We start from the raw sequence: 15,254 nt of genomic DNA on the forward strand, positions 1-15,254 counted from the left end.
GTAGGCGGATTAATTAGTCCTATGAGGGTGAGACTGTACATGAATGTCTCATTTTTTTTTTAATGTTTATTTGTTTTTGAGAAAGAAAATGCACACGGGAGCAGAGGAGGGGCAGAGATGGGGCATGGGGGGGTGGGGCGTGGAGGATCCAAAGCAGACTGAGCTGTCAGCACAGAGCCCGACGCGGGGCTCGAATGCACAAACCACGAGATCATGACCCGAGCCGAAGTCGGACGTTCAACGGACTGAGCCACCCAGGCTCCCCTGCATATGAACATCTCTAAATGCTCCTTGAGTGTGGCCTCCACCATTTAGGAGCTCGTTGCTTCCTTGGTGAAGCACCCACTAGCCCGTGCCCCACCCTGGGTTGTTTTCTGGGAATACCAAGATGGGTAAGACAAGTGCTCCTAGGGCTCTGGGCCAGCCGAGATGATGGCAAATAAGCCATTTCCATATCCACTGTGTGCTGCAGGAGGCCGTTGGAAAGAACAGGGTGAGAGAGAGCAGGCAGGCGTTGGTGGAGGAAGTGACACGACACGGAGTTTTACAGGCTGAGCAGATTAGTCTGGCAGAGGAGGGGACGATGCTCTGGAAAGAACCTGTCAGCTCCTGGGGATGCCAAACAGTGCCCTGTGACCTAGAGTGTGACCTAGAAGCTTGGTCGGTGAGGCTGGCGGGCCATACTGGACCCCAACACATGCCTTGGAGGGGCCAGGATTGCATTAGGGAAGCAACTGGGGGCGGGGGGGGGGGCGGTAGAAGGCGCTAACAGATTCAAGTTCCCAGATATTTGCAGCCCGCTTTGCGAGGCTCCTCTGTCCAGAGCACCTTCTCTCACCCCGGCAACATGGAACACAGCCCCTGCAGGTTGTCCCAGGGCGGCGGCATCCCGCAGTGGCAGGATGAGGGAGAAGGCCTGCATGACATTACCTTAATTCAACAGCCTTCTTCTTCTTTTTATCAATTGGTGATTAATAGGTATTACATCTCCCTCCAATCCATTCTCAAGAGAGGTGTTATAATAACATGTCAGGGAGGTGTGGATACGCGGCATTACGGAGCCCGGTTTATAATGCAGTGTGTAACAGATGCTAACGTCCCGATTATGCATTCCGGCATCATTTATACTCAGCTGCATGGTACGGTAAGGCTCGTCACATCATAATTCTCCAAAGCAGTTGCTATTAATCACTCATTCATTATTAAAACGCATTGTATTCATTCCGCCTGGCAACAGGACCAGGGCAGGCTCTGTTTATCCAGGGAAGCCATCCCCAGACTTTGGCAGCCTCAGCCCAGAGGACCTCCGGCTCCCAGGATGGCTCAGGGCCTCGAAGAGATACCTCGAGGTAGCCTTGAACACGGGACTCAGAAGAGATGTATCTCAGGGCGCCTGGGTGTCTGAGTCAGTTAGGCGTCCAAGTTTTGATTGTGGCTCAGGCCATGATCTCACAGTTCCTGAGTTTGAGCCCTGCATCAGGCTCCATGCTGACAGCATGGAGCCTGCTTGGGATTCTCTCTTTCCCTCTCTCTCTCTGCCCCTTCCCTGCTCATTCTCTCTCTCTCTCTCTCTCTCTCTCTCTCTCAAAATAAATAAGTAAACTTGAGGAGAGGAGAGGAGAGGAGAGGAGAGGAGAGGAGAGGAGAGGAGAGGAGGAGAGGAGAGGAGAGGAGGAGAGGAGAGGAGAGGAGGGAGAGGGGAGAGAAGAGGAAAAGAAAGGAAAAGAAAGGAAAAGGAAGGGAAGGGAAGGGGAGGGGAGGGGAGGGGAGAGGAGGGGGAGGAGGGGAAGGGGAAGGGAGGGGAAGGGGAGGGGAAGGGGAGGGGAGGGAAAAAACATATGTCTCATCCAAAGGGATACACGTCCACAAGAAGGCTAGGGCTCCTGGACACCGAGACCATCTATTCCCCTGGACAGCATCTCCTATGCCCACCTTCCCCTCTACTTTGAAAGCCCCACTGCTTCCCTGGAAGACAACTGTGCTGGGCTCCTTCACGCTCACGTTGTCTCAATGTCACCTGGAGCCAGATCTGCCCCAGGACTGTCAGGACTCCACCTCCAAACTCACTTGATCATAAGAAGCCTTAGGGTCTCAGAGTCAATCAAAAGGTCTCTAGAGTCAAACCCAGTGTCCTCCACAGCTAGTTTGTGACCATGTGGCTTTGGAAAGAAATCTAACTTTTCTGTCCTTCCGCGTCATCAGCTGTGCAGCGGGGTGGATAATAATAGAACCAACCAATAGAATTGCTGTTAGGAGAAAATGAATTAATCTTGACGGAGCCTTTGTAAGATGCCTGAAATATAATTCACATCAGCCCTTGTTATCACTTATTAAAACAATCCTAGCCTCTCTTAGGTGTCCCCCACAGCTTTTGGGGGTGGGGGGGTGGGGACACCATCCATCCATTCATTCATTCCATGAATCTGGTGAGCACCCCAATTGTGCCAGAGACACGGAGACAGGTTAAGGCACAACCCCTCCTTCAAGGAGCTTTCAAGCTAGTAAATCGGTGTGCTAAAATAGTGCCTCGAGGTCTGCAAGCCCCTCCAGCTTTCCCCAAAAGTCTCTGCAATTGACTATGCTATACAGTTTACACAGTACTGTTTCTACTCAACATCCCATTGAGGGCTCATCCAAAAGGTGAGCAGGGCAAGGATTACATCTTTCACAGTAAACAAACATGCCCCCTCTCCATCGAAGGCTAGGATGCTGGATGGTTCCCACACTTTTCATGAAATATTGCAGTCTAACAATGTACAGATGATAATTTAATGAATAAATAGAATATTAGAAAGGCCTTTGAATCCTTCTTTTTGTGCCATCAAATGGTAACCACCAATCTCAAATCTGGTGTTAGAATTTCCATGACTTTTTTAAACCATTTACCACAAAAGTATATATAAACAAATGTATATTTCCGTATACATGCTTTCAAACTTGATATGAGTGATACTGTACTGTACATCTCCTACAGCCTGTTTTTTAAAGGATTTATTTATTGATTGATTGTGTGTATGTGGGTGTGAGAGAGAGAGACAGAGAGAGAGAGAGAGCATGAGCAGGGGAGGGACAGAAAGAGAGAGAGGGAGACAGAGAATCCCAAGCAGGCTCCACACTCAGCACAGATCCCGATTCAGGGCTCGAACTCACAAACCCTGAAATCATGACGTGAGCCAAAATCAAGAGTCAGATGCTTAACTGACTGAGCCATGCAGGTGCCCCATCCTGCAGCTTGTTTTTTTAAGGAAAGCATTTTTTTTTTACGGGAAAGTTCAAATGTATACAGGTAAGTGCAATCGCGTAATGTACCTATCACCCAGCTCACTCATGAGTACTCACTCAATGAGTACTCACTCAATGAGTACGTACTGATTCTTGATTCACCTGTACTGATGACACCCCTATCTCCCCTCACCCAATTATATTTTGCAATTCCATTTGGAAATAAATTCTACACACATTTGGATGCATAAATCTTAACTGTACACTTTCTAAAAATAGATCCATCTTGTATCGCTATTTCTATCAAGATGTAGAACGCTCTCATCTCTACAGGAAATTTCCTTCTTTTCCCAAAGTCTTTTTCCCCCTCCATCATCCCCGCATCCTAGGAAACCACTGTTTTGATCTTTCATCTTAGACTACATTTTTTCTAGAACTTCATATAAAGAGACCCACAGTATACGGCCATTTGTATCCCTTTGGGGGAAGGCACTACATCTCTGAGATTCATCTGCGTGTTCCCATGTATCAATAGATGGCTTTATTCTACTGCTAAGTAGTTTTCCACTGTCTGAATATCGTAGGTTGTTCATTCTCCTGTTGAAGAGCATTTGGACTATTTCCAGTTTCTGCCTATTGTGAATAAAGTTGCTATGAACATGTTTATGCAGTACTTTTTGTGAATACTTGTTTGCAATTCTCGGGGATAAAGGTGTGGAATTGCTGGGTCAGGGCATGGGTATTTTTTAACTTCATGAAAAATCACCAAACTGTTTTTCCAAGGTGCTTGCGCCACTTTCCTTTCCCCCCAGTGGTGTCGGAATGTTCCAATCTTTCCGCATCCTCACCAACTCCTGCTGTGAAGTGCATTTCATTGTTCAAGACTTTTGTCTCTTTCTGTCAAGCTGTCATTCCATTATTGAGTTGAAAGAGTTCTTTACATATTCTGAATAGAAGCTCTCTGTCAGAAATAGGTTTCAGAAACATTTTCCCCATGTCTGTCTATTCATTTTTCATAATGTTATATTTTGTTGACCGGAGTTTTTATGTTTTAATTTTTAAGAAGTCTTATGTATCATTTCTTTTTCTTTTACTGACCATGGGTTTTGCATTTGGTCTTAGAAATGTGTGTCTACCTTGTGAATCTAAAAGCTTTATAATTTCAACTTAAATACTTAAGTCTAAGATCCATCAAATATTAAATTCTGTGCGGTGTGAGGTAGGGGACTGAGTTCTTGTTTTTCAACACACAGATATCTGGGTATTTCAGCACCTTTTGTTGAAAAGACTTTCCTTTCCTCTTTGAGTTACTTTTGTTGTTTGTATCAACAATTAATCCACCACATATATGTGTGTGTAAGTATCTCTGATCTGTTGCACTGATCAATCTATGCATCTATCCCTATGCCAATACCACACTGTGTTAATTACTGTGGATTTAGATCAGTCCTGAAGACAAAGAGTGTGAGTCCTTCAGCTCTTCCTTTGCAAGAGTGTTTTGACAATTCAAGATCATTTGCATTTTTGCATTCCCATTTAGAGGTTAGAATCAGCTGATCTACCTCTATTTTTAAAAAGCCTCTTGGAATTGTGCTTTTAATTTTGTTGAACTACGGATCACAGTGGGAAATTCTGATATCTTAACAACTTTGGATATTCCACCTCACCAATATGGTATTTCTCCCCACTTATTTAGGTCTTCTTTAATTTTTCTTAGCAAAAGTTTTATAGTTTACAGCAGAGAGGGTTGGCATTGTTTTTGTTAAAATTTATTGCTCAGTATAATTTTCATACCATTGTGAATAAAATGTTAATTTTACTTCCCTGTTCTTTTCTGTCAATATATAGAAATATAATGCATGCTTATGCATCATGCAGCCTGAAATACAAGTAAATCCATTTCAATAGTTCAAAGTGTTTTCTTTGCTAATTCTTTAGGATTTTCTTGTAAAATAGTATGCTGTGAATTCAAATTCTTTAAATTATTAAATACAATCTTGCTTATCAATATAAATTAATAAGAAGAATTAAATTCTCCCTTTTGAATCTTTGCACTTTGTCTTTGTCTTGCATCATTGAACAGGCTAGAACCTTCATACAATATTGAAGAGAAGATTCAACATTCTTGCCTTTTTTCTAATCTTAAGGGAAAAGCACTCAGTGCTTCACCATTAAGTATTAACTGGATACTCTGTAGGATGCCCTTTATCAGACTGAGTATTGTGTAGTGCTAGAAGATATCTGTTCCAGTCTGCTGAGAATCTTTGACATGAATGAGTGTTGAATATTGTTAAATGCTTTCTTCCTCTATTTGTGAACATGATCATATAGTTTTTCTACTTTAGCCTATTAATCTGGCAGATTACACTGATTAATTTTTGAATATTTGAATCAAACAGGTATTTCTGAGATAGACTTTAATTGATCATGATATAGTATGCTTCTTATATATGGCAAAAGATCTATCACAATTTTGTTAAGGATTTTTTGCATCTAGTGGGGGATATTTCGTTCTCTTGCGATGTCTTTGCCAAGGCTTAACTTGTAAAATGAGTTCATACCTATTTCTTCCTCTGTTTTCTGGAAGAGTTTGTGTAAGATGTTTGACAGCATTCACCTGGGAAACCATCAGGGCCTGGAGTTTATTTGGTGAAAGGTTTTGAAATTCAATGTCATTCATAGGTATAGAGCTATTCAGAATTCTAGTACCATCTTGGATCAGTTTGGGTTTGCTCAGTTGAGTTTTTCAAGAAATTTATTCATTTCACCTGAACTGTAGAATTTGTTGGCATAATGCTTTTCATAATAGTTCACTTTTATCCTTTAAAAGCCTGTAGGATCTGTAATGATACTCACTCCTTAATTCCTGTGATGATATTAATAGGTAATTTGTGTTTTCTCTCTTTTTTTAGTGTGGTTAAGAGTTTATCAAATTTATTTTTTGAAATTTGACTTTTTCAGTTTTCTTTCTTGTTTTTCTGGTTTTCTTTAATTTTTTCAGACATCTGCTCTTATTTTTATTATTTCCTTCCATTTACTTACTTTAGGCTTCATTAGCTTGTGTTTCTTTTTGTCTTCCTATGGTGGAAATTTAGATAATTATATAACCATCTTCCTAATATAAACATTCAAAGCTACACCTGTTCCTCTAAACATTGGTTTAGCTGCATCTCTCACATATTTTTATTAATTAATAATAAAAATAAACAGTGACAAAGAGTTATGAAAATAAAGTAGTACAAAGAATATCCAAATATCCTTTATATAGATTCATCTTTATCAATATTTCTCTCCATTTGCTCTGTGTGTGTGTATAATTATTTTCTGAAACATTTGAGAGTAATTTACATTCATCATGGGCTTTATCCCTAAATACTTGAAAATGTGTTCTTCCACAAGTACAAATACTTGCTTACATAGCCACTGCAATTATCAAATTCATATATTTACATCCATGGGATGCTTCTAATACACCATGCATATTCCAATTGTGTCCATTTATCTAAAAATATCCTTTACAGGGGTGCCTGGGTGGCTCAGTCGGTTAAGCATCTGACTTCGGCTCAGGTCATGATCTCACGGTTCGTGGGTTCGAGCCCTACATCCGGTTCTGTGCTGACAGCTCAGAGCCTGGAGCCTGCTTCGGATTCTGTGTCTCCCTCTCTCTCTGCCCCTCCCCCACTCACGCTCTGTCTCCCTCTGGCTCAAAAATAAATAAACATTAAAAAAAATTTTTTAAATGTCCTTTACAGCATCATTCTCTTTTCCAGTACAAGATCCTGTCTAGTTGTCAAGTTTCTTTAGCTTCAGATAATCTGGAATGTTTCCTTATGTCTTATGACAATAACATTCTGAAGAATACAGCCCTTTTATCTTATAATAGAACGTTACCCACTTTGGGTTATGTGATGTTTCTTCATGATTAAATTAAGGTCATACACTCTCCTGGGATATCACATCTGGAGACACAATGTTCTTCATTGGTGATGTTAATTTTGATCACCCAGTCAAGGTGCTGCCAACTTTTTCAGTACATACTTACTGATTTTTTTCCTTTCCACTAATAATCAGTGTATGGGAGACATTTAAACATCATGTAAACATTGTTATCAAACCTGACCCCTAGATTTAATATCCACTGATGATTCTTCCCTACCCATCTTTAGTATGATGGTTGCAAAATAATGATTTCCAAACTCCGGCACTCTCTCCAGATGGACCAGCCTGCCCACAGTTTTCTTTCCTTTTTTTAATTTGTTTCTAATGTTTATTTATTTTGAGAGAGAGAGACAGAGTGTGAGTGGAGAAGAGGCAGAGACAGAAGAAGACACAGAATCCGAAGCAGGCTCCAGGCTCTGAGCTGTCAGCACAGAGCCCGACGCAGGGCTCGAACCCACAAACTGCAGGTTCATGACTTGAGCTGAAGTTGGGTGCCCAACCCACTGAGCCACCCAGGCGCCCCCTGTCCCCCCCACCCCCACAGTTTTCTAATGTAAGCAATTGGCCTCCCTTCCCATGCATAGATGTATGTACATATATATGTGTTAACCTGCGTATTGAATCCATTTGTCTATCTATCTATCATCACTTAAGAATGCAGATTCATGAATTCTTTTTTTTCCCCAAAGTTTATCCTTAATTATCTCAGTGCTCAACTTGTCTCAGATTTGGCCAATGGGACCTCATTCAAGCTGCCTCCAGGTCATTCAGTAACTCTGCTGTGTCATACATCAGTGTAGGAATATACCAGAATTATTTATGCATTCTGTTATTGATTGCCATTAGGTTCTTTACAATTTTTCACATGGACAAACAATACCAGAGTATGAATTTCTCTGCAGGTGTCCTAAATACATATATGTTCCAGGAAAGAGCTAAGCATAAAACTTCTGGCTCTCTCAGGATGTGAGAACCATCTATTTTTACCATGTAACTATTCACTCACATGACTGCGAAATAAGTAGTTTTGCCAGTGAACACTTTCATCAACCGTGAATGAGAGTTCATGTTGATCGACACCCTAACACACACACACACACACACACACACACACACACACACATATTTGCCATTTAATAGGTTTCAAGTTAATCTCACAGTTGTATGAATCTGCATCTCTCCATGTGCACATTGGCCACTAAGACTTCCTCTGTGGGCACTTAACCATTCATATACATCATTGTCATTTTTTAAGTTGAGCAATGAAAAATCAGATGCATTAGGTGAAGTACCCTACAAGACAGAGCTGTCATGGATGAGACAAGAATCCCCAGGTATTCTAACACTGAAAAAAAATTCTGTCTATCTATTCTGCTACTATATAGATTTATGACATAGTAGATATATCAGGGTGCGAGAGAGAGAGAGAGAGAGAGAGAGAGAGAGAGAGAGAGAGAAGGAGAGAGATAGGTTGGGATAGTGGTTTTTTTAATGTTTATTTTTTGAGAGACAGAAACAGAGCCCGAGTGGAGAAGGGGCAGAGAGAGGGAGACAGAGAATCCAAAGCAGGCTCCAGGCTCTGAGCTGTCAGCAAAGACCCCAAAGCAGGGCTCGAACCCACAGACCGTGAGATCAGCACCTGAGCCGAAGTCAGATGCCCAACCGACTGAGCCACCCAGGCACCTTCGGGATAGTGTTGTTTAAAAATGACATTCTGGCTTGAGGTTTTCAAAGCCATCCCTGGATAAATATAACATCCAAGGCAAACCACTCCAAATGTACCCTTTGCCTCCGATCTTTTTCCTGAATCAAATCAAATCGAAATGGATAAAAATCAAAACAACCCCAAAGAGATGTTCTAAGAAGACAGGCCCCCAGTACTGACCATCTTTCTATGTGGGTTTATAGACTGAACAAATGAACGTGGGCACCAAGTCAGCCTCAGAAACTGTCTCTTTGTCTCTCTCTGGCATCCTGTCTAGGATGCTGCCCAGGTGAAGATAGGACCTGAAGCGCTGGCCCGATTTATATCCAGGAACAACTCTGGGCCAGCTGCATTCTTTGACTGCCTTAGGAAACAACTCTTCTAGCCTGTGGCCCAGGCCACTCTAGTGGCCCGCAATGCCCCTGCCCTCTCCCCCAGCCTCACCGCCACCTCTGCCCCAGGACCGCGCATTAGCCTGGGATCAACAGCTGTGTCAGTAGCAGGCAGGGCAGAGCCCTCCTGCCCTGGGCTGTCGCTGCAGAGAATCGTCTGGGGAGGGAGGGCTCAGCCGCCCGAGTGCCAGGCACATGTCAAATCCAATTTGGAAGAGGATCTTGTTAAGCCTCCTTATCTGATGACAAGTCCTCCTTTAAAAAAAAAATCATCAGTTAAGAAGGTTTTGCAATGTCTCCCAGTCACCCGTGCTCAGGTCAGATAATGCTTCCTGTCAAGAATACATTCCTTATATCGCATCAGCCCCTTGATTCAAGGGGATTTGATTAGTCATATGGGACTTACCTATAAGCTTTGCCGGCCACTCATCAGTCTCTGCCCTTCAGAAGCTTTGGGACTCATTTTTGTGACTATAGAGCCCAGCATCTTGACTGAGCACATGGTTGGTTTTTATTCCTATCTTATTACCCTTTCAAGACTATGGGCACCGACAATCATCCAACCAATTGCTTGTGAGCCTGTGGTGAAAGAGTACACATTGCTGGTGACAGCCAAAGTTGTTCTGACCCCGCCGAGAAGAAATGTTGCACCAGGTACAAAGCTCACAAAAGCACATGGACTCAAACACCCCCCCTTAGGGGGTTTCCCAAACAGGAGAGTAGGGCTCATATTGATTAGATATCTGTCACGGGTTGGGAAGGTTTACTGTCACTGTGCTATCCATTTTGCATATCAGTCTTCTGACATGTCCTCTTACGCGCATTTTATAAAAGAGGAACACTAAATTTAATTCACTTTATTTACATATTTAACAGTCCTGAAGTATTTACTTCTTGCTTTGACCAAAAATGAAAGATATAGGAGTGTTGACTGACTCCTCTTTAGGAGAGAAGGGTTATATGTACAGCTACGGAGAGGTATGGTCCCTCCTTCACATACAAAGAAAAGTATTAATAAAAAAGTGTTTCATTGATCAGCAAGGGCTAAGAGCTGCAAGCATTTATTCACACTGTACATCCGACCCAAGAAACCCGGATCATAACCTCTTGGCACCTGTCACTTACTTGTCACCTGCCACTCTTACACCCATTTTATAGATGAGGAAGTTAGAACAATGGCTGATGATTTCTCCAGTGCTGCAGCATCATTCTGATGAAGAACCTTGCATTCAAACTCAGTCTGCCTGAGTCTCATCCCCTGTCCCTTCCTCTATAAAATACCGCTTCGGGAGGAGGAGTTTTATGCATGGACATCTTCAGTACAGCATTGTTCAAAAGAGAAAAAAGTGAGAAAAAGTGGCTCATAAGAGGAAAATGTTTTAGCAAACCATGGGAAATTAACCCAATGGGTTATTTTGCCTTCTTACAAATGATAATTTTCAATTTTAAAGATTATTTAGCAATACCAGGAAACACGTATCATATAACATCAAGACAAGAGAATAGAATACAAAAGTATTCCTATGTAATGATTATAACTATATTAAAATGCATATCCATATGGGAAAAAATGCTCCTGGGAACTTGGAAAACACACGACTTTTTTTTTTTAAGATATTAGTAACTTCATGTAATTTCTCAAAGAATCCATTATTGATATGAAGTTGTATTTGAAGAGAGGCACTCATCTGGTTGGAAAGAATAATATGTTCAGAAAAGAAAAGACTAGAATTTGACTACTTGCTCTTTCATATACTAAATTTGGGGAACAGAGCAATTTATGTATAATCTCCGAGTCTTTTTCATTTGTCAAATGGTGCTCTCACCATTAACTTCATGATGACATAATGCAAATTAAAGAAGGTAAAACGCACACAAACACTGAGCCCACTGTGATAAATTCATTAATGAAAACATCACCCATGATAAATTAACAAAACAAGAAAAATAAAGTTAAAGGATGGCACTTCTCAAGCCTCCGCCACCCCCAAGCTCTACTCTAGGTTTTCCAAAGCTGATCGAGAAGCAACATTAGCCCACACACATATACACGCTCCCAGGGAAGCCAAGGGAAGTGGGTAAATAGGGGGATTCACTCCTTGCCGGTGTCATCCTCAGCTCAACCCAGCCCCAGATCACCAACCCTGAACGCATTATATATTAATCCCTGGGCTCTCCAGTGAAGCCAGCCTGTGAAACTAAGCCTTCTTTGGTCCTCGGGGCATTTACAAGATAAGGCCATGTTACAGGCTGGGCACTGATGGTCCCTGAAGCCTCTTAGAATGAATGTCCTCATTCTCTGAGACCTTGTGAACTCTCGTCCACAGGGATGTTGTGGGAAGATTCCCCTAGCTTCACTACTGCTAGGCGCACAGGAGACACTTGACAAGATGGACCTACAAATGTTCCTACATGGTCTTCTGGTTGGGCTTCTGTGCTCTCTCGGCTTGAGGTTGCTCTGTCAGGTCCTCACTTCCCCAAGTCAAGTGCAGAGTCAAGTAGACTGGAGAATGGGAGAGAGGGGGGAGGCATCAGAAGTGAAATGCACATCCCCAGGAGCTAAGCAAGCACTGACAGGTTTCCAGTGATCAATGATGCTCTGGCCCACAGCATCTTGCCTGCGGAACCTCCACCTGGGCTCCGAGCAGCAGGCCCTAAGTGCACAGTGGCTGGTGAACCCTTGGCTGCAGCCAGCAATCTGCTCTCCCCAGGAGAGGCACTCCCTGCTTCCCGCCCAGGCCCAAAGAGGAGGGGTGAGGGGAGCGGAAAGTGGTGGTGGGGGAGGGAGGGAGACTAATATTAGCAAAGATTTAGAAAGTACCAATCACAGAAGAATAACACGAGCTTGCTGATTGTGTGCTCAACCACCCGCCAGGAAGATACCGTTACCCCCATTGTTTTAAAGATGAGGAAATTGAGGCTCCAGACTTGCATTTAATCATTCTTCACCTATTGGTTGAGCACTGACTACAGTCAAGCAACTGTGGCCCCAGAGGAGACATGAAAGATAGTCAGAAGGTAGAATTTCTCATTCGGCAGTGATGCTTGTTCAGAAGCCTCCTCAGAACACACTGTTCCCTTGGGCAGATGCTCTCGGATCAAGAAGAAATTGGCAGAGCAGTTGTCCAAGCTGTCTGCTCCGTCTTGCCTGCACCAAGTTGAATGAAACAGACCTGGTGCCAGGACCGGGGAACAGTGCTTTAAATGGCTGCACTTGAAGCTGTTCCTTAGAACAGCTCTTGGCTCACAGCAAAGGGAGGCACACCTGGCATTCACCCATCGGGAAGGCAGCGTGTTGGGCCCCGCTCGAAACTCAGGCAGGGAAGCCTGGGGAACTATGACAGCAAGGAGACGGGCTGCCGCAAGGGGCTGTCCCTTCTTCCCATGGAATAGGAAGAGCACCAGATTTGGAGTCCAGAAAACACACACACCCTGAACTGAACCTGACTCTGCCACCTGCCTGCTGTGTTTTTGTGGGCCACCTTCCTAAGCTCTTAGATCCCCGTCTACAGAAAAGATTTGGGGGGGGGGACAGAAAGTGAGCCAGGCACGTACAACAAGTGGCCCAGTGCCTGGCACACAGGCATCTTTCTTTCCCTCTGAACGATGTTTCTGTGTGAAGGACAGGGAGGGGGAGGGGAGGTGAAAACCAGGAGGCAGGCATCCTGAGAAGTGGGTGACAGGCTCGCCCTATAACCCCCAGGGTGGTGGCACAGACACGGACACTGCCGTTCCCCAGAGCTCCTGGGACAACTGCCAGGTAGGGCTGAGAGCTGTCAGCAGGAGGCAGAGGGAAGTGCAGGAGGCTGGACACCAGTTAAGACTGCGACGTCCAACAGTCATCAGGGCAATGTGAATAATTCTGTCCAACGTTAATTCTATAGCCTCAGGCTATGTCTAACGAGCACACCGTCCTCCCGATGATATGGCCTTACAGGCTCGGACACATAAGAGATTTCAAGGAACCACTTGGGACAGAGCGACAACTTTCTCTCAGATGCTCATTTCAGCAACCAGTCCCCCTTGTGGGTCAACACATTACTTCAAGCCAAATCCATTCTGTTTTCATTTCAGCCCTCTTCCCGTTGAGTTCTCTTGGGGCACGAGAAACAGCTAGCTTGGTCACCCCATTACGTGCCCTGGCCACGTTGCTAACAGAGAGCATAGCCACACATCGCATTTGCCCATCATCCAACAGTAAGAGCGTGCAGCGTCCTGCATTTGGTATTCTGGATGGCACGCAGGACAGGGCTGTACCTCTCCTTAGGGAGGTTTTAGACGTTTGAATTACAGTACGCTAGAACTCATCTTTTCCAATCATCCATTTAGTACTGGAACCCCTTGAATATTACTCATCGCAGGAAGCCATTCAAACTCCTGCTTGGGCTCTTCCCTTGATCGGAAGCTGGCCACCCAAAGCAGCCACTTCATTCAGGCTCTAGTGCTGAGTGTAGAGATGAGTCATTTCCCAATATGTGTTGAATATATGAAGGCCATTAATTGATGGCTCAAATGCTTTTTCATTTACTCATCAATCCATTCGTGAGACATCTTTCTCTCCTTGGGGTGCCTGGATGGCCCAGTCAGTTGAGCGTCCAACTCTTGATTGGGCTCAGGTCATGATCCGGGAGTCATGGGATCGAGCCCCACATTGGGCTCCACATGAGCGTGGAGTCTGCTTAAGACTCTCTCTCTCCCTCTATTTCTGCTCCTCTCCCACTCATACACACTCTCTCTCTCCTTCTCTCTCTCAAAAAAAATTTTTTAATTAAAAAAAAAGAAATCTTTCTCTCCTTAACCTCTATATTTTCACTCCAATATCTGCAAGTCTCTCCAGGCTTAATACTTCCAATTCCTTCAAATATTCCTCATACAGTTTTGTTTCTAGCCCCACCCTACCTCCACGATCTCAGTTTCTCTCCTCTGGACGGTGCTCCTTGCAAAACATGTCGTCTCGAAATTTCACAAGTTGAAAACACCATTATTTCGAAGGTGACCTGCGCCAACATCCCCCTATCCATGTATCTGTGTTTTCACTAATGTGGCCCAAACAGCACATCCAGGTATATACGTGGAAATATGTTCCATACACACAGAACGATTTTGCAGGAGAGCATGAGGAGCATTCCTCCCATGGATTCTGCGGCCCCGCACTAGAGACACAGGCCGAGAAGGGGGGAGAGGGGGCGGCAAGTCGTGTGAGGCAGAAACAAGCAACATAATAAGGTCAGCACCAAAACCACTTAGTTGGAGGTCACGTTGAAAGTCCAGGTCGCTCTCTGGCGAAGTCACGGAGAGAGCTGTTTGACTTGGAGGCCCCTAAGCCCCTGCGTCCCTCCTGATTCAGCAAAGTGGAGAACGGACCGACTTTCGATCCACACTGGCTTGGGCTTGAATCCTTGTCCTCCTCAGCTATGTGGTGTCAGACAAACGCCTTTCTCTCGCTGAGCCTCTGTTTCATTACCTGCGTAATGGGACAATGATGTCTCCCTCCCTAGGCAGCTATGATGATTAAGGAAAGCCACGGATAGGGTCTGGCACAGTGTGGGGAGCACATGGGGCTCAGAAGGGGTTGCGTACTCCCCAATGGGAGGGCTCTCCATCCTCCTTAGAGAAGTCTGCTTTGAGCAAAGGCCTGACATCAGCGACTTACACCTCAGTGTGGGCTAGTAAGGCAGTGCGATTCCTCCTGTGGGGGAGTTTGTCTGCTAAGGTGTTAAAGAAATCTTACGCTCTAGTCAGGGGGTGGCCGTGATGCTGGTGGTGGCATTTTATTTTATTTCTTACCAAGCAGCATTCATGAAGGCTCTGAAATAGCTTCTTCCCCCTCTCCCTCCCTATACCACCTGCTTTCTCCTTGGCTGGGATGGGGGTGGGGGAGTGTACATAAAAGATGCCATCTACAAGCTCATGAGTATTATCAGCATGTCTTACCTACTGGGCAGCGTTTTCCATGGCATAATCTGGTTAGAGACACAGACCTCTGAGCAATAACC

General features: G+C 44.2%; 1 protein-coding gene across 1 annotated transcript in view; it reads right to left on the minus strand.

Moving 5' to 3' along the window:
• Nucleotides 1-15,254, minus strand: part of LOC128313506 (acid-sensing ion channel 2) — a 56,208-nt gene that overhangs the window by 4,003 nt on the left and 36,951 nt on the right. The gene's annotated exons all lie outside the window — the stretch shown is intronic.

Source organism: Acinonyx jubatus, chromosome E1 (genome assembly GCF_027475565.1).
Source record: "Acinonyx jubatus isolate Ajub_Pintada_27869175 chromosome E1, VMU_Ajub_asm_v1.0, whole genome shotgun sequence".
In the NCBI taxonomy this organism is placed as follows: Eukaryota; Metazoa; Chordata; class Mammalia; order Carnivora; family Felidae; genus Acinonyx; species Acinonyx jubatus.